The sequence below is a fragment of the Ranitomeya variabilis genome, chromosome 2 (assembly GCF_051348905.1).
Source record: "Ranitomeya variabilis isolate aRanVar5 chromosome 2, aRanVar5.hap1, whole genome shotgun sequence".
NCBI lineage: Eukaryota > Metazoa > Chordata > Amphibia > Anura > Dendrobatidae > Ranitomeya > Ranitomeya variabilis.
The window spans coordinates 237,144,949-237,169,664 of record NC_135233.1 but is presented as its reverse complement, the minus strand read 5'-3'; the positions used below and the strand labels follow the sequence as shown (position 1 = coordinate 237,169,664).

At 44.8% G+C, this 24,716-nt stretch overlaps 1 long non-coding RNA gene across 1 annotated transcript; it reads right to left on the bottom strand.

The window, feature by feature from the left end:
• Positions 1–1,983: 1,983 nt before the first annotated feature.
• LOC143809294 (uncharacterized) lies at positions 1,984–24,543 on the bottom strand. The gene is made up of 4 exons (XR_013222199.1): positions 24,399–24,543; positions 24,240–24,296; positions 24,101–24,152; positions 1,984–2,180 (listed from the first exon to the last, which is right to left on the bottom strand). It is a non-coding gene; the product is annotated as an uncharacterized LOC143809294 (long non-coding RNA).
• Positions 24,544–24,716: the final 173 nt, after the last annotated feature.

The window sequence follows — 24,716 nt, the reverse complement described above, 5'->3', positions numbered from 1 at the left end:
ATGGGGTGCTACGCCAGATGACCTGGCCTCCACAGTCACCAGACCTGAACCCAATCGAGATGGTTTGGGGTGAGCTGGACCACAGAGTGAAGGCAAAAGGCCCAACAAGTGCTAAGCCTCTCTGGGAACTCCTTCAAGATTGTTGGAAGACCATTTCCGGTGACTACCTCTTGAAGCTCATCAAGAGAATGCCAAGAGTGTGCAAAGCAGTCATCAAAGCAAAAGGTGGCTACTTTGAAGAACCTAGAATATAAGACATATTTTCAGTTGTTTCACACTTTTGTTAAGTATATAATTCCACATGTGTTAATTCATTGTTTTGATGCCTTCAGTGTGAATGTACAATTTTCATAGTCATGAAAATACAGAAAAATCTTTAAATGAGGTGTGTCCAAACTTTTGGTCTGTACTGTACAGTACATACAACATAGAGTACATACTCACCAATCACCTTGATCCCGAGGCCCTTGCTCACCTGTAATAAAGATTAAAATACTAAACCAACAATATACTCCCTGATCCGCAGTAATCCAATTAATGCGAGTGTCCCACGACTATCTCCCATGGAGCGCTGCCACATCAGCTGATGCGACAGCTCCAGGATACAATGACGGAAGGTATCCTTCCGCACTGTATCCCTCCGCTGTGAGTACAGTATAGTTCATACTGTCACTTGCGGCACTGCTGCATGGGAAAATTCCCACGCAGCCTTGCCATAAAGTTAGCGCAATTAACTCAAGTAACCTTTTCAGTGATGCACTGCAGGAGCCATTGTCTCCTGTCAGTGTGTCACTGGAGTGTACCCAAAAACAATAGACCAATAGTTGTATATGGTGTACTACCAAAAATTCACATGTATCCAAAGGAAAAGAAGTACCACCCAATAATAAAATATAAAATATTTTATTGATAACAATTAAAAGCAAGATAATTGAAAATTTATACAAAACAAAAAGAGTGGGAACAAGGCAGAGTGACCCCTAAGCAATCCATATTTTAGATAAAACAAACAAGTAAGTATACTAGAAAGGTCATATTCAATAAATAGTAAAAGTACATGTAACAGCAGGCTCAGGATTTGTAATGGCCAAATGTCAGTATAGACACAACAATGTCAGGAGGTTTATGTATATATATATATATATATATATATATATATAACGGTGTAACTCATAAAGACATATAAGTCAATAGTCCCATAGTAGATAAGAGGTATAGGAAGTATATATGTAGGTGTGCTAAAATCCTCATATATTGCTACACCAAAAAGAGTATTAATAAAGTGTCAGTGCATTCACAAAGTTAGATATAGGTTATAGTAACCATGCAATTATAAATGTACATAACGTGCACGTGCATTCCATAGACCATGAATAGAAGTCTATGCACAATGATTTAAGGGACAAAAGTGAGTTATAGATAGAGTATTCAACATCATGTATCTACCTGCTGTGGGAAGGACTGTCGTGGGGAGGATAACCCCGACGCGCGTTTCGCAACGTAGCTTCTTCCTGGGGGTCGTAGTGATATGGGGGACATAGTGCAGACCTTTTATATGCGGCGGTTGTCTTGGCGCTGGCGTCCATCAGGCACAAACCAGGAAGCGGTGGGTCCGGCGTCCCACGTCATCAAGTCCCGCCCAACTCCGACGCGTCAGAGAGGTGAGGAACAGGATGACGCTGCGGGACACGTTACCACGGCAACCCGAGGCGGCAGATGGGCGCAAGCGCACTACGCTGCAGCAAGGAAGCACTGATGAGGAGCTAGGTAAAGTCAAGGGAAAGGCCAATAGTGGGGGCGTGAAAGGTGATGGGAACAAAAAGAAAAATAAGTGTATAGAAGGACCAATGGCTGGCCAAAGATGGAAGTATACAGAATCATAGAGACCTATATGTATGTATAGGTAGCAGGTGTATTATAAATATTAATATATAAAAATTAATAAATATATGTATAATATATATAAAATATATAGTGAAATACAATTTGCAGTGTAATAAGTGAAAGGAAAATATTTAATGCATAAACCAAAGACAAAAAAATAAAAATAAAATAAATATTAATTTGAAGTAGAATCCTTCTCGTGCAAACAAGTGAAGCCTGGATGGATGACATCACGTGAAGAAAATGAGTGAGCGGCAACTGGTCAGATCATATTCACATATATAAAGCGTAAATAACTAGAAAAAGAGAGACAACACATAAAATTAATATCAAATATATAAAACATACAAACACAAGAATGTTATAAAAAAGTGCATAACATATGCATATGTAAAGTGATACCACACATGCACAAGTATGCAAAAGATAAAAAGTTAATGATTAAAACCGAAAAGAGCACTATCAAATTTCCCAAAGAGTTATTTAAAGAATTATTCAAAGAAAGGGAGCAAAGCTCATAACTTCATTTAGGCCCTTAGGTTGAAGCGAGCCTATTTTAGAGATCCATTTAGTCTCAAGTTGAGCCAGTCTGGTTTTAACGTTACCACTAGGGTTGAGCGACTTTCATTTTTTTAAGATCGAGTAGGGTTTTGGGAAACCCGATTTTGTCCAGAGTCGAGTCGAGTGCAGTCGGCCGATTATCGCTAAAAGTCGGGGATCGACCGAAACACGAAACCCAATGCAAGTCAATGGGGAAGCATAGTCGGCAGTGAGTGGAGGCCAGGAAAACACCTACAGTGCCCATTTTAATGCCAAAAACATCCATTCTTGTTTCTGAAGCTTGCCAATCTTAATTAACTGTATAATAATAGTTGGGCATAGGGAATTGGGGGAAAGTTGTGGGGGGAGTAGGGCTGGCTCAAGTTTTTCGTGGGCCCAGGAAATGCGGACTACGTCACGGCGGTGTTGCAGGGAAAGGTAAGTATTTAAAAGTTGCAAGTGCTGTGATCCTGAGCAAGCAGGGGGGGCCCACTCGTTCGCATTGCCACTGGCACAGGGCCCCTCAAAGTACGGCGGTGTGTTTGCATGGCGGGGGCGCCTCCCACCAGCAGCGACACTTTTGCGTACTCTGAGGGGCCCTGTGCCAGTGACGTCGCCAACGAGTATGCCCCCCCACCTGATGAAGGAACCTGCACTTTCATCTGCACCTTCCTCTTTGTCCCTGTGTAAGGTGGTATAACATGCGGGAAGGGGAACCTTACTTTCAGCAGGGACAGATTCTGGCTGTGTAGAGTACAAGGGGAATGTAGTGGTCTAGGTCAATGTACCAGCAGACTCATTTAGCAGTGGCTGGGCAATGGGCAGGATGAGGAGGAAACAGATATAGGGCCAAAGAATAAAGTAGGCTACATGCAGTTCAAAATTGGTAACAGGACTAAACAGGCGGCATTGCTTTGTTCAGTGGAGTAGCAAACCCAAGAGCAGCAGACACTGTTTCAAGGGCCTAACCACACTAGTAGGCCAAATGCAGTTTAATATCTGATAGTATAGGGCGAAAGCCAGAATGTGGAAGCTCAGCTTTGTTCAGTTGAGGACAACACCAGGGAGGGGCAGACACCTTTAGTAGGCCGGAAAAGCCTATTGCATTTTTTAAAATGGTAATTTGGAGCAGAAGGTTGAAGCTCAGCTTTATTTAGTTGAGGACAACACCAGGGAGGGGCAGAAGCCGTTAGTAGGCCCTAACCACCATTTTTTTTTTAAAACCACTTAATGAGAGCCGGAAGGTTGAAGCTCAGCTTTATTTAGTTGAGGACAACACCAGGGAGGGGCAGAAGCCGTTAGTAGGCCCTAACCACCATTTTTTTTTTAAAACCACTTAATGAGAGCCGGAAGGTTGAAGCTCAGCTTTATTTAGTTGAGGACAACACCAGGGAGGGGCAGAAGCCGTTAGTAGGCCCTAACCACCATTTTTTTTTTTTAAACCACATAATGAGAGCCGGAAGGTTGAAGCTCAGCTTTATTTAGTTGAGGACAACACCAGGGAGGGGCAGAAGCCGTTAGTAGGCCCTAACCACCAATTTTTTTTTTTTTAAAACCACTTAATGAGAGCCGGAAGGTTGAAGCTCAGCTTTATTTAGTTGAGGACAACACCAGGGAGGGGCAGAAGCCGTTAGTAGGCCCTAACCACCATTTTTTTTTAAAAACCACTTAATGAGAGCCGGAAGGTTGAAGCTCAGCTTTATTTAGTTGAGGACAACACCAGGGAGGGGCAGAAGCCGTTAGTAGGCCCTAACCACCATTTTTTTTTTTAAAACCACATAATGAGAGCCGGAAGGTTGAAGCTCAGCTTTATTTAGTTGAGGACAACACCAGGGAGGGGCAGAAGCCGTTAGTAGGCCCTAACCACCATTTTTTTTTTTTTTAAAACCACTTAATGAGAGCCGGAAGGTTGAAGCTCAGCTTTATTTAGTTGAGGACAACACCAGGGAGGGGCAGAAGCCGTTAGTAGGCCCTAACCACCATTTTTTTTTTTTTTAAAACCACATAATGAGAGCCGGAAGGTTGAAGCTCAGCTTTATTTAGTTGAGGACAACACCAGGGAGGGGCAGAAGCCGTTAGTAGGCCCTAACCACCATTTTTTTTTTTTTTAAAACCACATAATGAGAGCCGGAAGGTTGAAGCTCAGCTTTATTTAGTTGAGGACAACACCAGGGAGGGGCAGAAGCCGTTAGTAGGCCCTAACCACCATTTTTTTTTTAAAACCACTTAATGAGAGCCGGAAGGTTGAAGCTCAGCTTTATTTAGTTGAGGACAACACCAGGGAGGGGCAGAAGCCGTTAGTAGGCCCTAACCACCATTTTTTTTTTAAAACCACTTAATGAGAGCCGGAAGGTTGAAGCTCAGCTTTATTTAGTTGAGGACAACACCAGGGAGGGGCAGAAGCCGTTAGTAGGCCCTAACCACCATTTTTTTTTTAAAACCACTTAATGAGAGCCGGAAGGTTGAAGCTCAGCTTTATTTAGTTGAGGACAACACCAGGGAGGGGCAGAAGCCGTTAGTAGGCCCTAACCACCATTTTTTTTTTTTAAACCACATAATGAGAGCCGGAAGGTTGAAGCTCAGCTTTATTTAGTTGAGGACAACACCAGGGAGGGGCAGAAGCCGTTAGTAGGCCCTAACCACCAATTTTTTTTTTTTTAAAACCACTTAATGAGAGCCGGAAGGTTGAAGCTCAGCTTTATTTAGTTGAGGACAACACCAGGGAGGGGCAGAAGCCGTTAGTAGGCCCTAACCACCATTTTTTTTTAAAAACCACTTAATGAGAGCCGGAAGGTTGAAGCTCAGCTTTATTTAGTTGAGGACAACACCAGGGAGGGGCAGAAGCCGTTAGTAGGCCCTAACCACCATTTTTTTTTTTAAAACCACATAATGAGAGCCGGAAGGTTGAAGCTCAGCTTTATTTAGTTGAGGACAACACCAGGGAGGGGCAGAAGCCGTTAGTAGGCCCTAACCACCATTTTTTTTTTTTTTAAAACCACTTAATGAGAGCCGGAAGGTTGAAGCTCAGCTTTATTTAGTTGAGGACAACACCAGGGAGGGGCAGAAGCCGTTAGTAGGCCCTAACCACCATTTTTTTTTTTTTTAAAACCACATAATGAGAGCCGGAAGGTTGAAGCTCAGCTTTATTTAGTTGAGGACAACACCAGGGAGGGGCAGAAGCCGTTAGTAGGCCCTAACCACCATTTTTTTTTTAAAACCACTTAATGAGAGCCGGAAGGTTGAAGCTCAGCTTTATTTAGTTGAGGACAACACCAGGGAGGGGCAGAAGCCGTTAGTAGGCCCTAACCACCATTTTTTTTTTAAAACCACTTAATGAGAGCCGGAAGGTTGAAGCTCAGCTTTATTTAGTTGAGGACAACACCAGGGAGGGGCAGAAGCCGTTAGTAGGCCCTAACCACCATTTTTTTTTTTTAAACCACATAATGAGAGCCGGAAGGTTGAAGCTCAGCTTTATTTAGTTGAGGACAACACCAGGGAGGGGCAGAAGCCGTTAGTAGGCCCTAACCACCAATTTTTTTTTTTTTAAAACCACTTAATGAGAGCCGGAAGGTTGAAGCTCAGCTTTATTTAGTTGAGGACAACACCAGGGAGGGGCAGAAGCCGTTAGTAGGCCCTAACCACCATTTTTTTTTTTAAAACCACATAATGAGAGCCGGAAGGTTGAAGCTCAGCTTTATTTAGTTGAGGGCAACACCAGGGAGGGGCAGAAGCCGTTAGTAGGCCCTAACCAAAGTTGAAGGCCAAATGCAGTTTAATTTCTGATACTATAGGCCGAAAGCCAGAAGGTGGAAGTTCCGATTTAGACAGTGGAGGACAATTTGAATTAGGGACTGCAGACAGACTTAGTAGGCTGTCCCCTGTGGACCATGCATCCACCACATTAACCCATTGCGCCGTAATGGACACGTAATCTTCCGTGGCCATGCCTACAGGTCCATGCGTCTGTTGTCAGGTGCACCTTTGTACTCACAGATTGCCAGAGTGCATGGACAATGCGGTCTTCTACATGCTGGTGGAGGGTTGGGATGGCTTTTCTCGCAAAAGAAGTGTCGACTGGTTAGCTTGTAGCGTGGTACAGCGTAGTCCATCATGGCCTTATTAATAGTAAATAAAATATATAACTAGGCTCTATGAACTTTTAAATAGGTTCCAGGGGTACACGGGCAGCATTGGTGTGGTCAGTGGAGGAGTATTGCAAGTAGGGGCTGCAGACAGGCTATCAAAGGCCTAAAATAACAAACAGTAGGCAGTCATGGCAGTTTTACATCGGTTACATGGATACACAGGCAGGCACTCCAGGCAGCATTGTGCTCAGTGGAGGAGTATTGCAAGTAGGGGCCGCAGACAGGCTATCAAAGGCCTAAAATAACAAACAGTAGGCAGTCATGGCAGTTTTACATCGGTTACATGGATACACAGGCAGGCACTCCAGGCAGCATTGTGGTCAGTGGAGGAGTATTGCAAGTAGGGGCCGCAGACAGGCTATCAAAGGCCTAAAATAACAAACAGTAGGCAGTCATGGCAGTTTTACATCGGTTACATGGATACACAGGCAGCTAGGTGGTGAGTGGAGGAGTATTTAAAGTAAGGACCGCAGACAGGCTATCAAAGGCCTAACATAACAAACAATAGGCTCATGGCAGTTTTACAGCGGTTACATGGATACACGGGCAGGCAGCTTGGTGGTGAGTGGAGGAGTATTTAAAGTATGGACCGCAGACAGGCTTCGAAGGCCTAACACAATAAAATGGGCTGGCTGTAGGCACTTTAAAATTGGTTCCAGGGGTACACGGGCAGCAGTGGTCTGGTCAGTGGAGGACTAGTGGAAGGAGGGAGCGCAGAAAGGCTTCAAAGGCCTAAAATAACAAACAATAGGCTCATGGCAGTTTTACAGCGGTTACATGGATACACGGGCAGGCAGCTTGGTGGTCAGTGGAGGAGTAGGGACCGCAGACAGGCTATCAAAGGCCTAAAATAACAAACAATAGGCTCATGGCAGTTTTACAGCGGTTACATGGATACACGGGCAGGCAGCTTGGTGCTGAGTGGAGGAGTATTTAAAGTATGGACCGCAGACAGGCTTCGAAGGCCTAACACAATAAAATGGGCTGGCTGTAGGCACTTTAAAATTGGTTCCAGGGGTACACGGGCAGCAGTGGTCTGGTCAGTGGAGGACTAGTGGAAGTATGGACCGCAGACAGGCTTCGAAGGCCTAACACAATAAAATGGGCTGGCTGTAGGCACTTTAAAATTGGTTCCAGGGGTACACGGGCAGCAGTGGTCTGGTCAGTGGAGGCCTAGTGGAAGGAGGGACCGCAGACAGGCTTCGAAGGCCTAACACAATAAAATGGGCTGGCTGTAGGCACTTTAAAATTGGTTCCAGGGGTACACGGGCAGCAGTGGTCTGGTCAGTGGAGGACTAGTGGAAGGAGGGAGCGCAGAAAGGCTTCAAAGGCCTAAAATAACAAACAATAGGCTCATGGCAGTTTTACAGCGGTTACATGGATACACGGGCAGGCAGCTTGGTGGTCAGTGGAGGAGTAGGGACCGCAGACAGGCTATCAAAGGCCTAAAATAACAAACAATAGGCTCATGGCAGTTTTACAGCGGTTACATGGATACACGGGCAGGCAGCTTGGTGCTGAGTGGAGGAGTAGTGCAAGGAGTGTCTGTCCCAGTACTCCCAAAATATAAATAGATGTTAATGTCTCGCAAAACAACCAAAACAAAAAAAAAGATGGCATACTTAGGTACAGGGGTGGGCTCATCTGCTGTGTTTCTGACATAGTAATTTGGCAGTAACTATTTAATGGTGCCAATATAGGACACAGACACAGACTACTTTAAGTTGCATCATAGATGTCTACAAATTTGTATTGTCAGTGCCAGACATTGAATGATGTCAGCGAATAGACTAAAGATTGGTGGAGCTGTGCGACATAATTTTGCACGTAGTAGAGCCCAGTTTGAGCTGGGGTAGGGGGGAACTCTCTTGAGGCCGGCGGGACCGCCCCAGGGCCACTCATGTTACAACGGTGTGTCTGACGTTGGGTGCGCACCACCACCGCCAGAGACACTACATTGTACTATGAGGGACCCAGTAGCAATGCCGTCAACCAAAAGCGAGCACACCCACCTCTTCAGACAAACAGCAGTCTCACGGGTGCTTGCGCCAAGTCGCGATACCACGGCCCCGTGTGGGGAGTTTGGCCATTTAGGGAGGTGTAAACATGTCGTATGCTGTACAATCTGCAGCAGCAAATTAGACATTAGAAAAGTAATTCACAGGCAAGAGCTTTTCATAGGAAAGCTAGGTGTCGGCCGGGCAAGGTGGGGCAAAAGATTTTGAAATCCAGTTGTGGTTCATTTTAATGAATGTTAGATCGTCAACATTTTGGGTAGCCAGACGAGTCCTTTTTTCGGTTAATATTGACCCTGCAGCACTGAATACTCTTTCTGATAGGACACTTGCTGCCGGGCAAGCAAGCTCCTGCAATGCATATTCTGCCAATTCTGGCCAGGTGTCTAATTTGGAGGCCCAGTAATCAAATGGGAATGACGGTTGAGGGAGAACATCGATAAGGGATGAAAAATAGTTAGTAACCATACTGGACAAATGTTGTCTCCTGTCACTTTCAATTGATGCAGCAGTACCTGTCCTGTCTGCGGTCATAGCAAAATCACTCCACAACCTGGTCAGAAAACCCCTCTGTCCAACGCCACTTCTGATGTGTGCACCCCTAACACTCCTAGTCTGCTGCCCCCTGGAGCTCGTGTGAGAACGATCACGTGCGCTGTGTGCTGGGAATGCCTGAAGCAAACGGTCAACAAGAGTTGATTGTTTGGTTGCTAATATTAGTTCCAAGTTCTCATGTGGCATAATATTTTGCAATTTGCCTTTATAGCGTGGATCAAGGAGGCAGGCCAACCAGTAATCGTCATCGTTCATCATTTTCGTAATGCGTGTGTCCCTTTGTAGGATACGTAAGGCATAATCCGCCATGTGGGCCAAAGTTCCACTTGTCAAATCTCCGGTTGTGATTGGTTGAGGGGCAGTTGCAGGCAAATCTACGTCACTTGTGTCCCTCAAAAAACCAGAACCCGGCCGTGACACGCAACCAATTTCCTGTGCCCCCGTGAAAGTTTCCGCATTAAAAATATACTCATCCCCATCATCCTCCTCGTCCTCCACCTCCTCTTCGCCCGCTACCTCGTCCTGTACACTGCCCTGACCAGACAATGGCTGACTGTCATCAAGGCTTCCCTCTTCCTCTGGTGCAGACGCCTGCTCCTTTATGTGCGTCAAACTTTGCATCAGCAGACGCATTAGGGGGATGCTCATGCTTATTACGGCGTTGTCTGCACTAACCAGCCGTGTGCATTCCTCAAAACACTGAAGGACTTGACACATGTCTTGTATCTTCGACCACTGCACACCTGACAACTCCATGTCTGCCATCCTACTGCCTGCCCGTGTATCCTCCCACAAATAAATAACAGCACGCCTCTGTTCGCACAGTCTCTGAAGCATGTGCAGTGTTGAGTTCCACCTTGTTGCAACGTCTATGATTAGGCGATGCTGGGGAAGGTTCAAAGACCGCTGATAGGTCTGCATACGGCTGGCGTGTACAGGCGAACGTCGGATATGTGAGCAAAGTGCACGCACTTTGAGGAGCAGGTCGGAGAACCCAGGATAAGTTTTCAATAAGCACTGCACCACCAGGTTTAAGGTGTGAGCCAGGCAAGGAATGTGTTTCAGTTGGGAAAGGGAGATGGCAGCCATGAAATTCCTTCCGTTATCACTCACTACCTTGCCTGCCTCAAGATCTACTGTGCCCAGCCACGACTGCGTTTCTTGTTGCAAGAACTCGGACAGAACTTCCGCGGTGTGTCTGTTGTCGCCCAAACACTTCATAGCCAATACAGCCTGCTGACGCTTGGCAGTAGCTGGCCCATAATGGGACAACTGGTGTGCAACAGTGTCATCTGCCGATGGAGTGGTTGGCCGACTGCGTTCTGTGGAAGAGCTGTAGCTTCTGCAGGAGGACGAGGAGGAGGAGGAGGGGGTGCGAACGCCTACAGCCAACTGTTTCCTAGACCGTGGGCTAGGCACAACTGTCCCTAAATTGATGTCGCCTGTGGACCCTGCATCCACCACATTCACCCAGTGTGCCGTGATGGACACATAACGTCCCTGGCCATGCCTACTGGTCCATGCATCTGTAGTCAGGTGCACCTTTGTACTCACAGATTGCCTGAGTGCATGGACGATGCGCTGTTTAACATGCTGGTGCAGGGCTGGGATGGCTTTTCTGGAAAAAAAGTGTCGACTGGGTAGCTCGTATCGTGGTTCAGCGTACTCCATCAGGGCTTTGAAAGCTTCGCTTTCAACTAACCGGTAGGGCATCATCTCTAACGAGATTAGTCTAGCTATGTGGGCGTTAAAACCCTGTGTACGCGGATGCGAGGATAAGTACTTCCTTTTTCTAACCAGAGTCTCATGTAGGGTGAGCTGGACTGGAGAGCTGTAGATCGTGGAACTTTCGGGTGTGCCGGTGGACATGGCAGACTGAGAGACGGTTGGAGACGGTATTGTTTCCGCCGGTGCCCTACATGCAATATTTCCTCCTACAAAACTGGTGATTCCCTGACCCTGACTGCTTTTGGCTGGCAAAGAAACCTGCACAGATACTGCCGGTGGTGCGGAAAATGGTGGCCTTACAGTGACGGAAGGGATGTTGCGTTGCTGACTAGCTTCATTGGCCGAGGGTGCTACAACCTTGAGGGACGTTTGGTAGTTAGTCCAGGCTTGAGAATGCATGGTGGTTAAGTGTCTATGCATGCAACTAGTATTTAGACTTTTCAGATTCTGACCTCTGCTTAAGCTAGTTGAACATTTTTGACAGATGACTTTGCGCTGATCAGTTGGATGTTGTTTAAAAAAATGCCAGACTGCACTCTTCCTAGACTCTGATCCCTTTTCAGGGATTGCAGACTGAGCTTTAACCGGATGGCAACGCTGTGCTCCAACAGGTTTTGGCTTTGACACGCGTTTTGGTCCAGATACGGGCCCGGCAGATGGAACCTGTTGCGATGTTGATGCCTGCTGCGGCCCCTCCTCCACCTCCGCTTCTGAACTACTGCCGCCTGCACCCTGTTCCCCCAATGGCTGCCAATCGGGGTCAATAACTGGGTCATCTATTACCTCCTCTTCGAGCTCGTGTGCAACTTCGTCTGTGTCACTGTGTCGGTCGGTGGTATAGCGTTCGTGGCGGGGCAACATAGTCTCATCAGGGTCTGATTGTGGATCTGTACCCTGAGAGGGCAATGTGGTGGTCTGAGTCAAAGGAGCAGCATAGTACTCTGGCTGTGGCTGTGCATCAGTGCACTCCATGTCAGAATATACTTGTAATGGGCATGGCCTGTTAAATGTTTCACTTTCTAAGCCAGGGACGGTATGTGTAAAGAGCTCCATGGAGTGACCCGTTGTGTCGCCTGCTGCATCCTTCTCTCTTGTTGTAGTTTTTGCTGAGGAGGACAAGGAAGCGACTTGTCCCTGACCGTGAACATCCACAAGCGACGCGCTGCTTTTACATTTACCAGTTTCGGAAGAGGAGGCAAAAGAGCTAGAGGCTGAGTCTGCAATGTAAGCCAAAACTTGCTGTTGCTGCTCCGCCTTTAAAAGCGGTTTTCCTACTCCCAGAAAAGAGAGCGTTCGAGGCCTTGTGTAGCCTGACGACGAAACTGGCTCCACAGCTCCAGACTTAGGTGGAATATTTTTATCCCCACGACCACCTGATGCTCCACTACCACTACCATCATTACCAGCTGACAATGAACGCCCACGACGACCTCTTGCACCAGACTTCCTCATTGTTTTAAAATCTTAACCAAAGTAACTTTATTTGTTGCTATCAAACAACTTACACGGTGAGCTATAACTTCAGTATGATTTCAATATCCCTTAACAGGTTGGTGAGACCACAAGGAAAATCAGGCACAATGTTACACACTCTGTTTTCTGTGGCACAAAATCACAGAGATGACACACACGCAGGACTGTCACTCAAGCACTAATGTCAATATTAATCTCCCACCTAATTTATTTATTTTTTTTTCTCAGGGAGACTTTAGAAACCAAATAATATTAAAAAAAAAAAAAAAAAGGCTTTCTATGGCCCACAATTAGAGAGAGAGAGGTGGCACAACCAGGAGTCAAGACTGGCGCACAAGCTGAAAGGGCAATATTACTCTCCCACTGTTTTTTATGTTTTTTTTGTTTTTTTCAGGGAGACTTTAGAAACCAAATAATATTAAAAAAACCAAAAAAAAAAAAGGCTTTCTATGGCCCACTGAATGAGAGGGAGAGAGGTGGCACACCCAGGAGTCAAGACTGGCACACAAGCTGAAAGGGCAATATTACTCTCCCACTGTTTTTTTATGTATTTTTTGTTTTTTCAGGGAGACTTTAGAAACCCAATAATATTTAAAAAAAAAAATAAATAGGCTTTCTATGGCCCACTGAATGAGAGGGAGAGAGGTGACACACCCAGGAGTCAAGACTGGCACACAAGCTGAAAGGGCAATATTACTCTCCCACTGTTTTTTTAGGTTTTTTTTTTTTTTTCAGGGAGAATTAGAAACCAAATAATATTAAAAAAAAAAAAAAAATAGGCTTTCTATGGCCCACTGAATGAAAGGGAGAGAGGTGGCACACCCAGGAGTCAAGACTGGCACACAAGCTGAAAGGGCAATATTACTCTCCCACTGTTTTTTTATGTATTTTTTGTTTTTTCAGGGAGACTTTAGAAACCCAATAATATTTAAAAAAAAAAATAAATAGGCTTTCTATGGCCCACTGAATGAGAGGGAGAGAGGTGGCACACCCAGGAGTCAAGACTGGCACACAAGCTGAAAGGGCAATATTACTCTCCCACTGTTTTTTTAGGTTTTTTTTTTTTTTTCAGGGAGAATTAGAAACCAAATAATATTAAAAAAAAAAAAAATAGGCTTTCTATGGCCCACTGAATGAAAGGGAGAGAGGTGGCACACCCAGGAGTCAAGACTGGCACACAAGCTGAAAGGGCAATATTACTCTCCCACTGTTTTTTTATGTATTTTTTGTTTTTTCAGGGAGACTTTAGAAACCCAATAATATTTAAAAAAAAAAATAAATAGGCTTTCTATGGCCCACTGAATGAGAGGGAGAGAGGTGACACACCCAGGAGTCAAGACTGGCACACAAGCTGAAAGGGCAATATTACTCTCCCACTGTTTTTTTAGGTTTTTTTTTTTTTTTCAGGGAGAATTAGAAACCAAATAATATTAAAAAAAAAAAAAAAATAGGCTTTCTATGGCCCACTGAATGAAAGGGAGAGAGGTGGCACACCCAGGAGTCAAGACTGGCACACAAGCTGAAAGGGCAATATTACTCTCCCACTGTTTTTTTATGTATTTTTTGTTTTTTTCAGGGAGACTTTAGAAACCCAATAATATTTAAAAAAAAAAATAAATAGGCTTTCTATGGCCCACTGAATGAAAGGGAGAGAGGTGGCACACCCAGGAGTCAAGACTGGCACACAAGCTGAAAGGGCAATATTACTCTCCCACTGTTTTTTTATGTATTTTTTGTTTTTTTCAGGGAGACTTTAGAAACCCAATAATATTTAAAAAAAAAAATAAATAGGCTTTCTATGGCCCACTGAATGAGAGGGAGAGAGGTGGCACACCCAGGAGTCAAGACTGGCACACAAGCTGAAAGGGCAATATTACTCTCCCACTGTTTTTTTAGGTTTTTTTTTTTTTTCAGGGAGACTTTTGAAACCAAATAATATTAAAAAAAAAAAAAAAAAAAAAATATAGGCTTGCTATAGCCCACTGAATGAGAGATAGCGCACACACAGCAGTGGCACACAAGCCCTGACTGAGGCCAATATTTTTCTCCCACTGATTGATGTAGTGTTTCTGTGTTGAGGTAGATTTTAGAACACAAATCACGGAAAAAATAAATAGGCTTTCTATGGCCCACTCAGTGAGAGATGGCACACACAGGGATGGCACTGTAGCAGAAATGCCAATCTTAATCTCCCACAAAAAAAAAACAAAAAAAAAAAAAAAACTGTCCTACAATTACTATCTCCCTGCAGTAATGTAAGCCAGGTATGGCAGGCAGCAATAGGAGTGGACTGATGCACAAATTAAATAAAAAGTGTGGACAAACAAAAAAGATAGCTGTGCAGAAAGGAAGGAACAAGAGGATATGTGCTTTGAAAAAAGCAGTTGGTTTCCACAGTGGCGTACACACAGCAATACAGCTATCACGGAGCCTTCTAGGGCAGCCCAATGAGCTACAGCGCTGAGGGGAAAAAAAAAAAAAAATAGCTTCCACTGTTCCTGCACACCGAAGGTGGTGTTGGACAGTGGAAATCGCTGCAGCACAAGCGGTTTGGTGGTTAGTGGACCCTGCCTAACGCTCTCCCTGCTTCTGATGAAGCGGCAGCAACCTGTCCCTAAGCTCAGATCAGCAGCAGTAAGATGGCGGTCGGCGGGAACGCCCCTTTATAGCCCCTGTGACGCCGCAGACAGCAAGCCAATCACTGCAATGCCCTTCTCTAAGATGGTGGGGACCAGGATCTATGTCATCACGCTGCCCACACTCTGCGTTCACCTTCATTGGCTGAGAAATGGCGCTTTTCGCGTCATTGAAACGCGACTTTGGCGCGAAAGTCGCGTACCGCATGGCCGACAAGCACAGGGGTCGGATCGGGTTTCATGAGACGCCGACTTAGCCAAAAGTCGGCGACTTTTGAAAATGATCGACCCGTTTCGCTCAACCCTAGTTACCACCTCTCAAGTCCTTCAAAATTCTATCGATGCCGATTATCCTTAGTACATTCGGATCACAGTTATGGGCCGATTTAAAATGCCGCGGTATTGGTTTCAACAGGGTCAAATCAGTAACCTCACGTGCATTGATAATGTCTCGGACATGTTCCCGAGTCCATATCCTAAGTTGTCTGGAAGTCATGCCTATATATATAAGGTGGCACGGACGCGTGGCATAGTATATCACACAGTCCGTGCCACATGTGATGTTATGGGTGATTTGAAAATTATTACCCTGTATGTCCTTAAATTCTCGGGCCCTATCCATGTTATTACAGGCTAAACACTTGTTGCAGGGGAAGAAACCCCAACTCGGTCCTCTGGAGTTGAAAGCATTACGAGTAGTGACACCCTTGTATTGGCTATGGACCAGCATGTCTTTAAGATTTCGTGATCTCCTATATGTGATTGTTGGTGTTGTAGAGATACTTTTTGCCAAAAGAGGGTCATCTATAATGATAGGCCAGAATTTGGAAAGGGCTTGTCTCATTAATTTCCACTTTTCATTGTAGTTTGAAATAAACCTCACCGTGGCGTACCTGGTGTACCTGGTAGATTTTTTGGTTTCTGTTTCAACAAATCCCGTCTTGATTTATTGCTTGCCTTGGACCAACCCTGGTGGATTACCCGGTTTGAATATCCCCTCTGTAAAAACCGTTGTGCTAGTTCAGAGGACTGGGTTTGAAATGAAGATTCAGTGGAGCAAATTCTCCTAGTTCCTGGTTTGTGCCTGATGGACGCCAGCGCCAAGACAACCGCCGCATATAAAAGGTCTGCACTATGTCCCCCATATCACTACGACCCCCAGGAAGAAGCTACGTTGCGAAACGCGCGTCGGGGTTATCCTCCCCACGGCAGTCCTTCCCACAGCAGGTAGATACATGGTGTTGAATACTCTATCTATAACTCTCTTTTGTCCCTTAAATCATTGTGCATAGACTTCTATTCATGGTCTATGGAATGCACGTGCACGTTATGTACATTTATAATTGCATGGTTACTATAACCTATATCTAACTTTGTGAATGCACTGACACTTTATTAATACTCTTTTTGGTGTAGCAATATATGAGGATTTTAGCACACCTACATATATACTTCCTATACCTCTTATCTACTATGGGACTATTGACTTATATGTCTTCATGAGTTACACCGTTATATATATATATATACATAAACCTCTTGACATTGTTGTGTCTATACTGACATTTGGCCATTACAAATCCTGAGCCTGCTGTTACATGTACTTTTACTATTTATTGTATATGACCTTTCTAGTATACTTACTTGTTTGTTTTATCTAAAATATGGATTGCTTAGGGGTCACTCTGCCTTGTTCCCACTCTTTTTGTTTTGTATACATTTTCAATTATCTTGCTTTTAATTGTTATCAATAAAATATTTTATATTTTATTATTGGGTGGTACTTCTTTTCCTTTGGGTAAGTGTGTCACTGGAGGCCTATAGAGCTGTCACATCTCCTGATGTGACAGCTCTATATGGGAGATAGTCCTGGGACACTCGTTATTAATTGGACTGTTGGACAGGGAGTATACGGTCGGTTTATTATTTCTTATTTTTTGCAGGCGATCGAGGGCGTTGCAGGAATTAGGCATGCTTGTAAGTATGGGGAAATTAAAAATATTAAAACTTTTTGGCTGTGTCTTTTTTAACCCTTTCCTACTATAGGATTTATAATGGATAGGTGTCTTATCAACACCTCTCCATTATTAACCGGGCTTAATGTCAACTTACAATAGCAAAGTGACATTAACCCTTTATTACCCCATATCCCACTACAAGGAAGTGGGAAGAGAGGGGCTAAGTGCCAGAATAGGCACATCTTACAGATGTGCCATTTCTGGGGCGGCTGCGGGCTGATATTTGTAGCCAGGGGGGGCCCCAATACCCATGGCCCCTTCCTAGGCTATATCAGCCCGTAGCTGTCTGCGTAGCCTTTCTAGCTATAAAATATAGGGGGACCCCACGTCTTTTTTTGGGGGGTCCCCCTATTTTAATAGCCAGTAAAGGCTATGCAGACAGCTGCAGGCTGATATTCATAGCCTGGGAAGGGGCCATGGGTATAACCCCCTTCCCAGGCTACAAATATTGGGCCCCGGCCGTCGGCATTCCCCCTCTGAAGCAGAAAAATTGCGCGGGAGCTCACCCCATTTTTTTCCCATTTTTGTTCAAAATTAAACATTTTGTTCATTAATAAACATCGGCCTTGCTATTACATATCTATGGATATATCTATCTATAGATATATCTAACTATCCATATGTCTACATCTATCCATAGATATATCTATCCATACATATATCTATAGATAGATATATGAATAGATATATCTATGTATCTATAGATCCATTAATATATAGATCTATCTATATATCCATCTATAGATCTATCTATCTCATTCCTTCTATCATCTATCTCTCATTCCTTCAATCTATCTGTGTGTAATGGAGTGTGGGTTGGACAAATGTAAAAGAAGGTTGGACAAGAAATGACATCACAAATCTTTTTTTTTGTTCAATAATAGATCTTTATTTAGCTTTCAAAAACGCATAAAAAATGCATTAAATCCGCACAAAAAAATGCATCAAATATGCACCTACCTTTTCTGCCAAAAGATGTGAATTCAGTGCGGAAAAATCCGCAACATGTGCACATAGCCTAAGACTATGTTGTCACGTTGTGTCTGCGACTGTGATAGAAGAGCATTTTTGGAAAAATCACAGCAAAATTATGCATTTATGCCAAGATTACAGAAGAAAACATAATGCAACTGCAGCCAGAACTGGTTCCATCCAGCTGTATCAGCCTGGTCTCCACCGTGAGGACGTACCCGCAGCCTCTGAGCACACAGTATGTAGAGGATTCTTAGCTGCTCTAATTATGCCAGGATAATGGTTCAAAAAACACTTGAAACCCTCTTCCTATTTAATTTTATGGTCAGATGTTTGGTGTTTCTGAGCATTTTTTCCACTTAAAATATTGAAAAAAAGCCTATTGGGCTGAAACAAAAAAAAAGAAAGTGCACATCAGTTCTTCAAAGCGGCTCCTGATGAAAAATGTTCCAAACTAGAAACCGTCCAATCAGGAAACAAAACTGTTCCTAAACATCTGAAAAACAGAACTGCTTCAGGATATGAAAAATCTCTGATAAAAAAACTCTCCAGAGAAGAAGCTTTTCCTGAAATGGTTTCCACTTGAAAAATTTGTAGATTTTGACAGGATCAAAGAATTCTGCATAAAGCCTATTGACAAGTCCCTGTGATTTTCTGTTGGAGAAGAATGTGTGCACGGCCTAGGAAAGTTATCACCATATAGTGCCCAAATAATGCCAGACTGTTTAATCAACGCCTGGAAATCCCAACACATTCAGCAGTGTATGATCGGATTTCGTAAGTGCCTGCTGAGCTCTGACCTTGCTGCAGCACCAGCCGGCCATGACAATATAGAAACATTATAGACATCGCCCGACACCCACTTGAACATGTCGGGCTGCATACATGGGTATAGGCACCTCCAGATACACACAAATGGTCATTGGAAAGAAAACAGAGATATAGAATATATATATATATATATATATATATATATATATATATATATATATATATATATATATATACACACATATATATACATGCATACATACAGTTAGGGCACCCCTATTCTTAAGCTTAATGTTTTATAAAAATTGCTTTTTTTGCAAGAGCTTTTTCAGTTTCATATATCTAATAACTGTTGGACACAGTAATGTTTCTGCCTTGAAATTAGGTTTATTGTACTAACAGAAAATGTGCAATCTGCATTCAAACTAAATTTGATAGGTGCATAAGTATGGGCACCCTTATTTTCTTGTTTTAAATACTCCTACCTACTTTTTACTGACTTACTAAAGCACTTTTTTTGGATTTGTAACCTCATTGAGCTTTGAACTTCATAGCCAGGTGTATGCAATCATGAGAAAAGCTACTTAAAGTGGCCACTTGCAAGTTGTTCTCCTGTTTGAATCTCCTCTGAAGAGTGGCATCATGGGCTCCTCAAAACAACTCTCAAATGATCTGAAAACAAAGATTATTCAACATAGTTGTTCAGGGGAAGGATACAAAAAGCTAAGAGATTTAACCTGTCAATTTCCACTGTGAGGAACATAGTAAGGAAATGGAAGAACACAGGCACTGTTCTTGTTAAGGCCAAAAGTGGCAGGCCAAGAAAAACATCAGAAAGGCAGAGAAGAATGGTGAGATCAGTCAAGGACAATCCTCAGACCACCTCCAGAGAGCTGCAGCATCAACTTGCTGCAGATGGTGTCACTGTGCATCGGTCAACTATACAACGCACTTTGCACAAGGAGAAGCTGTATGGGAGAGTGATGCGAAAGAAGCCGTTTCTGCAAGCACGCCACAAACAGAGTCGGCTGAGGTATGCAAAAGCACATTTGGAGAAGCCAATTTCTTTTTGGAAGACGGTCCTGTGGACTGATGAAACCAAGATTGAGTTGTTTGGTCATACAAAAAGGCGTTATGCATGGCGGCAAAAAAACACAGCATTCCAAGAAAAACACTTGCTACCCACAGTAAAATTTGGTGGAGGTTCCATCATGCTTTGGGGCTGTGTGGCCAATGCCAGCACAGAGAATCTTGTTAAAGTTGAGGGACGCATGGATTCCTCTCAGTATCAGCAGATTCTTGACAATAATGTTCATGAATCAGTGACAAAGTTGAAGTTACGCAGGGGATGGATCTTTCAGCAAGACAATGATCCAAAACACCACTTCAAATCTACTCAGGCATTCATGCAGAGGAACAATTACACTGTTCTGGAATGGCCATCCCAGTCCTCAGACCTGAATATCATTGAACATCTGTGGGATCATTTGAAGAGGGCTGTCCATGCTCGGCGACCATCAAACTTAACTGAACTGGAATTGTTTTGTAAAGAGGAATGGTCAAAAATACCTTCATCCAGGATCCAGGAACTCAGTAAAAGCTACAGGAAGCGACTAGAGGCTGTTATTTTTGCAAAAGGAGGATCTACTAAATATTAATGTCACTTTTCTGGTGAGGTGCCCATACTTATGCACCTGTCAAATTTAGTTTGAATGCAGATTGCACATTTTCTGTTAGTACAATAAACCTAATTTCAAGGCAGAAACATTACTGTGTCCAACAGTTATTAGATATATGAAACTGAAATAGCTGTTGCAAAAAAAACAATTTTTATAAAACATTAAGCTTAAGATTAATAGGGGTGCCCAAACTTTTTCATATAACTGTATATATATATATCTATATATATAAGAGGCATCGTGACTACTCGCTAATCCCGCCCCCTGCACAGTAGCTCCGCCCCCACCACATTACCACACACAATCCTACCCCCCACATCACCACACACAATCCCGCCCCCGACATCACCACACACAATCCCGCCCCCCCAACCCATCACCACACATAATCCCGCCCCCCCAACCCATCACCACACATAATCCCGCCCCCCACCACATCACCACACAATCCCGCCCCCCACCCCATTACCACACCCAATCCCGTCCCCACATCACCACACACAATCCCGCCCCCACCACATCACCACACACAATCCCGCCCCCCACATTACCACACAATCCCACCCCCCCACCACCACACACAATCCCGCCCCCACCCCATTACCACATAAAACCCGCCACCCCACCACATTACCACACATAATCCCGCCCCCACATTACCACACACAATCCCGCCCCCATTACCACACATAATCCTGCCCCCACATCACCACACAATCCCGCCCCCCACATTACCACACATAATCCCGCCCTCACCACACATAATCCCGCCCCCACCCCATTATCATACATAATCCCGCCCCCCACATCACCACACACAATCCCGCCCCCCACATCACCACACACAATCCCACCCCACCACATTATCACACACAATCCCGCCCCCACACATCACCACACAGAATCCCACCCCCCACATTACCACACACAATCCCGCCCCCCCAACACATCACCACACAATCCCGCCCCCACCCCATTACCACACACAATCCCGTCCCCCACATTACCACACATAATCCCCGCCCCCACCACATTACCACACACAATCCCGCCCCCCAACATATCACCACATAATCTCGCCCCCCACATCACCACACATAATCCTGCCCAACATATCACCACACATAATCCCGCCCCCCACCACATTACCACACACAATCCCACCCCCATCACATTACCACACATAATCCCGCCCCCACCACATTACCACACGTAATCCCGCCCCCCACCACCACATAATCTTGCCCCAAACACATCACCACACATAATCCCACCCCCCACCCCATCACCACACACAATCCCGCCCGCCCACATCACCACACATAATCCTGCTTCCCACCCCATCACCACACATAATCCCGCCCCCCCACATCACCACACATAATCCAGCCCCCCCACATCACCACACATAATCCAGCCCCCCACCACATCACCACACATAATCCCGCCCCGCACTACATTACCACACATAATCCCGCCCCCCCACATTACCACAGATAATCCCACCCCCCACATTACCACAGATAATCCCACCCCCCACATCACCACATAATCCCACCCCCCCACCGCATCACCACACATAATTCCGCCCCCCCACCACATTACCACAAATAATCCTACCCCCCACCACATTAGATAGCAATGAGCGTGCTGAGCGTTAGCTGGCTGGAAACAGCTAGTATATATATATATATATATATATATATATATATATATATATATATATATATACATATACATACATACATATACATACATACATACATACATACATACATATAAACAAACATGCACTACTCAAAAAATAAAATATGGGGAATACTAAAATCCCAGATCCTAGATATCACTGAAATATTCCAGTTGTATATCTTTATTCATTACATAGTGGAATGTGTTGAGAACAAGAAAACCTAAAAATGATCAACATAAATAACAACTAATATCCCACGGAAGTCTGAAGTTGGAATGATGCTCAAAATCAAACTGGAAAATGAAGTTACAGGCTGATCCAACTTCAGTGGAAATGCCTCAAGACAAGGAAATGATGCTCAGTAGTGTGTGTGGCCTCCATGTGCCTGTATGACCTCCCTACAACGCCTGGGCATGCTCCTGATGAGGCGGCGGATGGTCTCCTGAGGGATCTCCTCCCAGACCTGGACTAAAGCATCCACCAACTCCTGGACAGTCTGTGGTGCAACGTGACGTTGGTGGATGGTGCGAGACATGATGTCCCAGATGTGGTCAATCGGATTCAGGTCTGGAGAACGGGCGGGCCAGTCCAGAGCTTCAATGTCTTCATGTTGCAGCAACTGCTGACACACTCCAGCCACATGAGGTCTGGCATTGTCCTGCATTAGAAGGAAACCAGGGCCAACCGCACCAGCGTATGTTATCACAAGGGGTCTGAGGATCTCATCTCGGTACCGAATGGCAGTTAGGTTACCTCTGGCGAGCACATGGAGGGCTGTGCGGCCCTTCAAAAGAAATGCCACCCCACACCATTACTGACCCACTGACAAACCGGTCATGCTGATGTTGCAGGCAGATCGCTCTCCACGGTGTCTCCAGACTCTCACGTCTGTCACATGTGCTCAGTGTGAACCTGCTTTCATCTGTGAAGAGCACAGGGCGCCAGTGGCGAATTTGCCAATCCTGGTGTTCTGTGGAAAACGCCAAGCGTCCTGCACAGTGTTGGGCTGTGAGTACAACCCCCATCTGTGGACATCGGGCACTCAGACCATCTTCATGGAGTCAGTTTTGAACCGTTTGTGCAGACACATGCACATTTGTGGACTGCTGGAGGTCATTTTGCAGGGCTCTGGCTGTGCTCCTCCTGTTCCTACTTGCACAAAGGCTGAGGTAGCGGTCCTGCTGCTGGGTTGTTGCCCTCCTACGGCCCCCTCCATGTCTCCTGGCCTGTCTCCTGGTAGCGCCTCCAGCCTCTGGACATTAGACTGACAGACGTTTGAAAAGCAGGCAATGGACCTTGGGGAGAGGTTCCGAGACAGAGGGTGTAGCAACAGAAGTATTAAACATGGCTACTCTCCGCCTAAAAAAATCAAAGAGGAACGATTTACTTATTCCCAAAAAAACTGAGAAGCCCAAAGAATTAGAAACAAGATTTATTTCTACATACAATCACCAATGGGACACTATGCGTAAGATCATGCAGAATAGGAAAAATTGGCGCGCACTCAGGATAATAAGGGAGCGAGGTGCAGGTGTAGTGGGCTATGTAGAGCCCCACGTACACTGAGAATATAGTACACCGCACACTCTGTATGTGTATTACAATAGTGAAAATTTATTAACAAACAGCTATGAGATGTGAAAGCGACCAGAGGTAATTATGACGTTTCGGCCCTACCAGGGCCTTAATCATATAATCGCTAGGAAAAAACAAAAATAAAATACATAAGTATACAGTATATACAATAAACAATAATCAACGTAAATAAATAAGATCCCAACTTGGATAAAAACAAAAAAAGGGGGAGAAAACAAGAACAAATAAAGGAAATCAAATATAGTAACTGTGAGATCATGATCAGCATAATATAGGTAACACCGCGTACATCTGCGAGACAGGGGATATATGCGTTATCACAATCGCAGGGAAGAAAAGGCCAGGGTAGCTAGGTCACATGACAATACACATATGTGCAACAAAAAGGATATTTTTACCTTTATTGTGCAGAGTAGAGAGGATAGAGATCCTTGAAGGAAGAAGCATACACTGTAGGAAAGATGGTGGATGCAATTAAGTAGGAGGAGGTACACAGAGGACATATCGAACAACCTGATAGAGAGGTGTGCAATGTACCTTATGTGCCTGATTGCTGGGGACGTAGAGTCGCATAGACTGCCCTATTATGGGGGTCTGTTGATAAATGAGAGCATGGGTAGGTAATGGACATAAAAACTGCCATAGTGCCCAAGTACCCTAGTGGTGGCCAGGCATATAGTGAGGGAGGAGGATTACCTCATAGTATAAGTTGCTGAGCGGCGCTCCCGCGCCCTGCTGTCAGTATGTAGCGTGACCGGCGGTGTTGTGTCTTAAATCCGCGTACCGGAAGTGGGGTCCGCGGTACCGGAAGTGACATCGGTAGTGTGGAGATGTAACTGCGCATGCGCGGCCGGTGCTTCTGTATATGCCTGGTTGCTAGGGAACCCAGGAATTGCACTGGGTCAGCGGCGTGGAGTATAACCCCTGGGGGTATGGCGTAACAGCGTGTGTGTTGCTGTTAGGCTGGAGTCACACATGGCGTAAGACAATACGCCACGTATTATACGTCCGTAC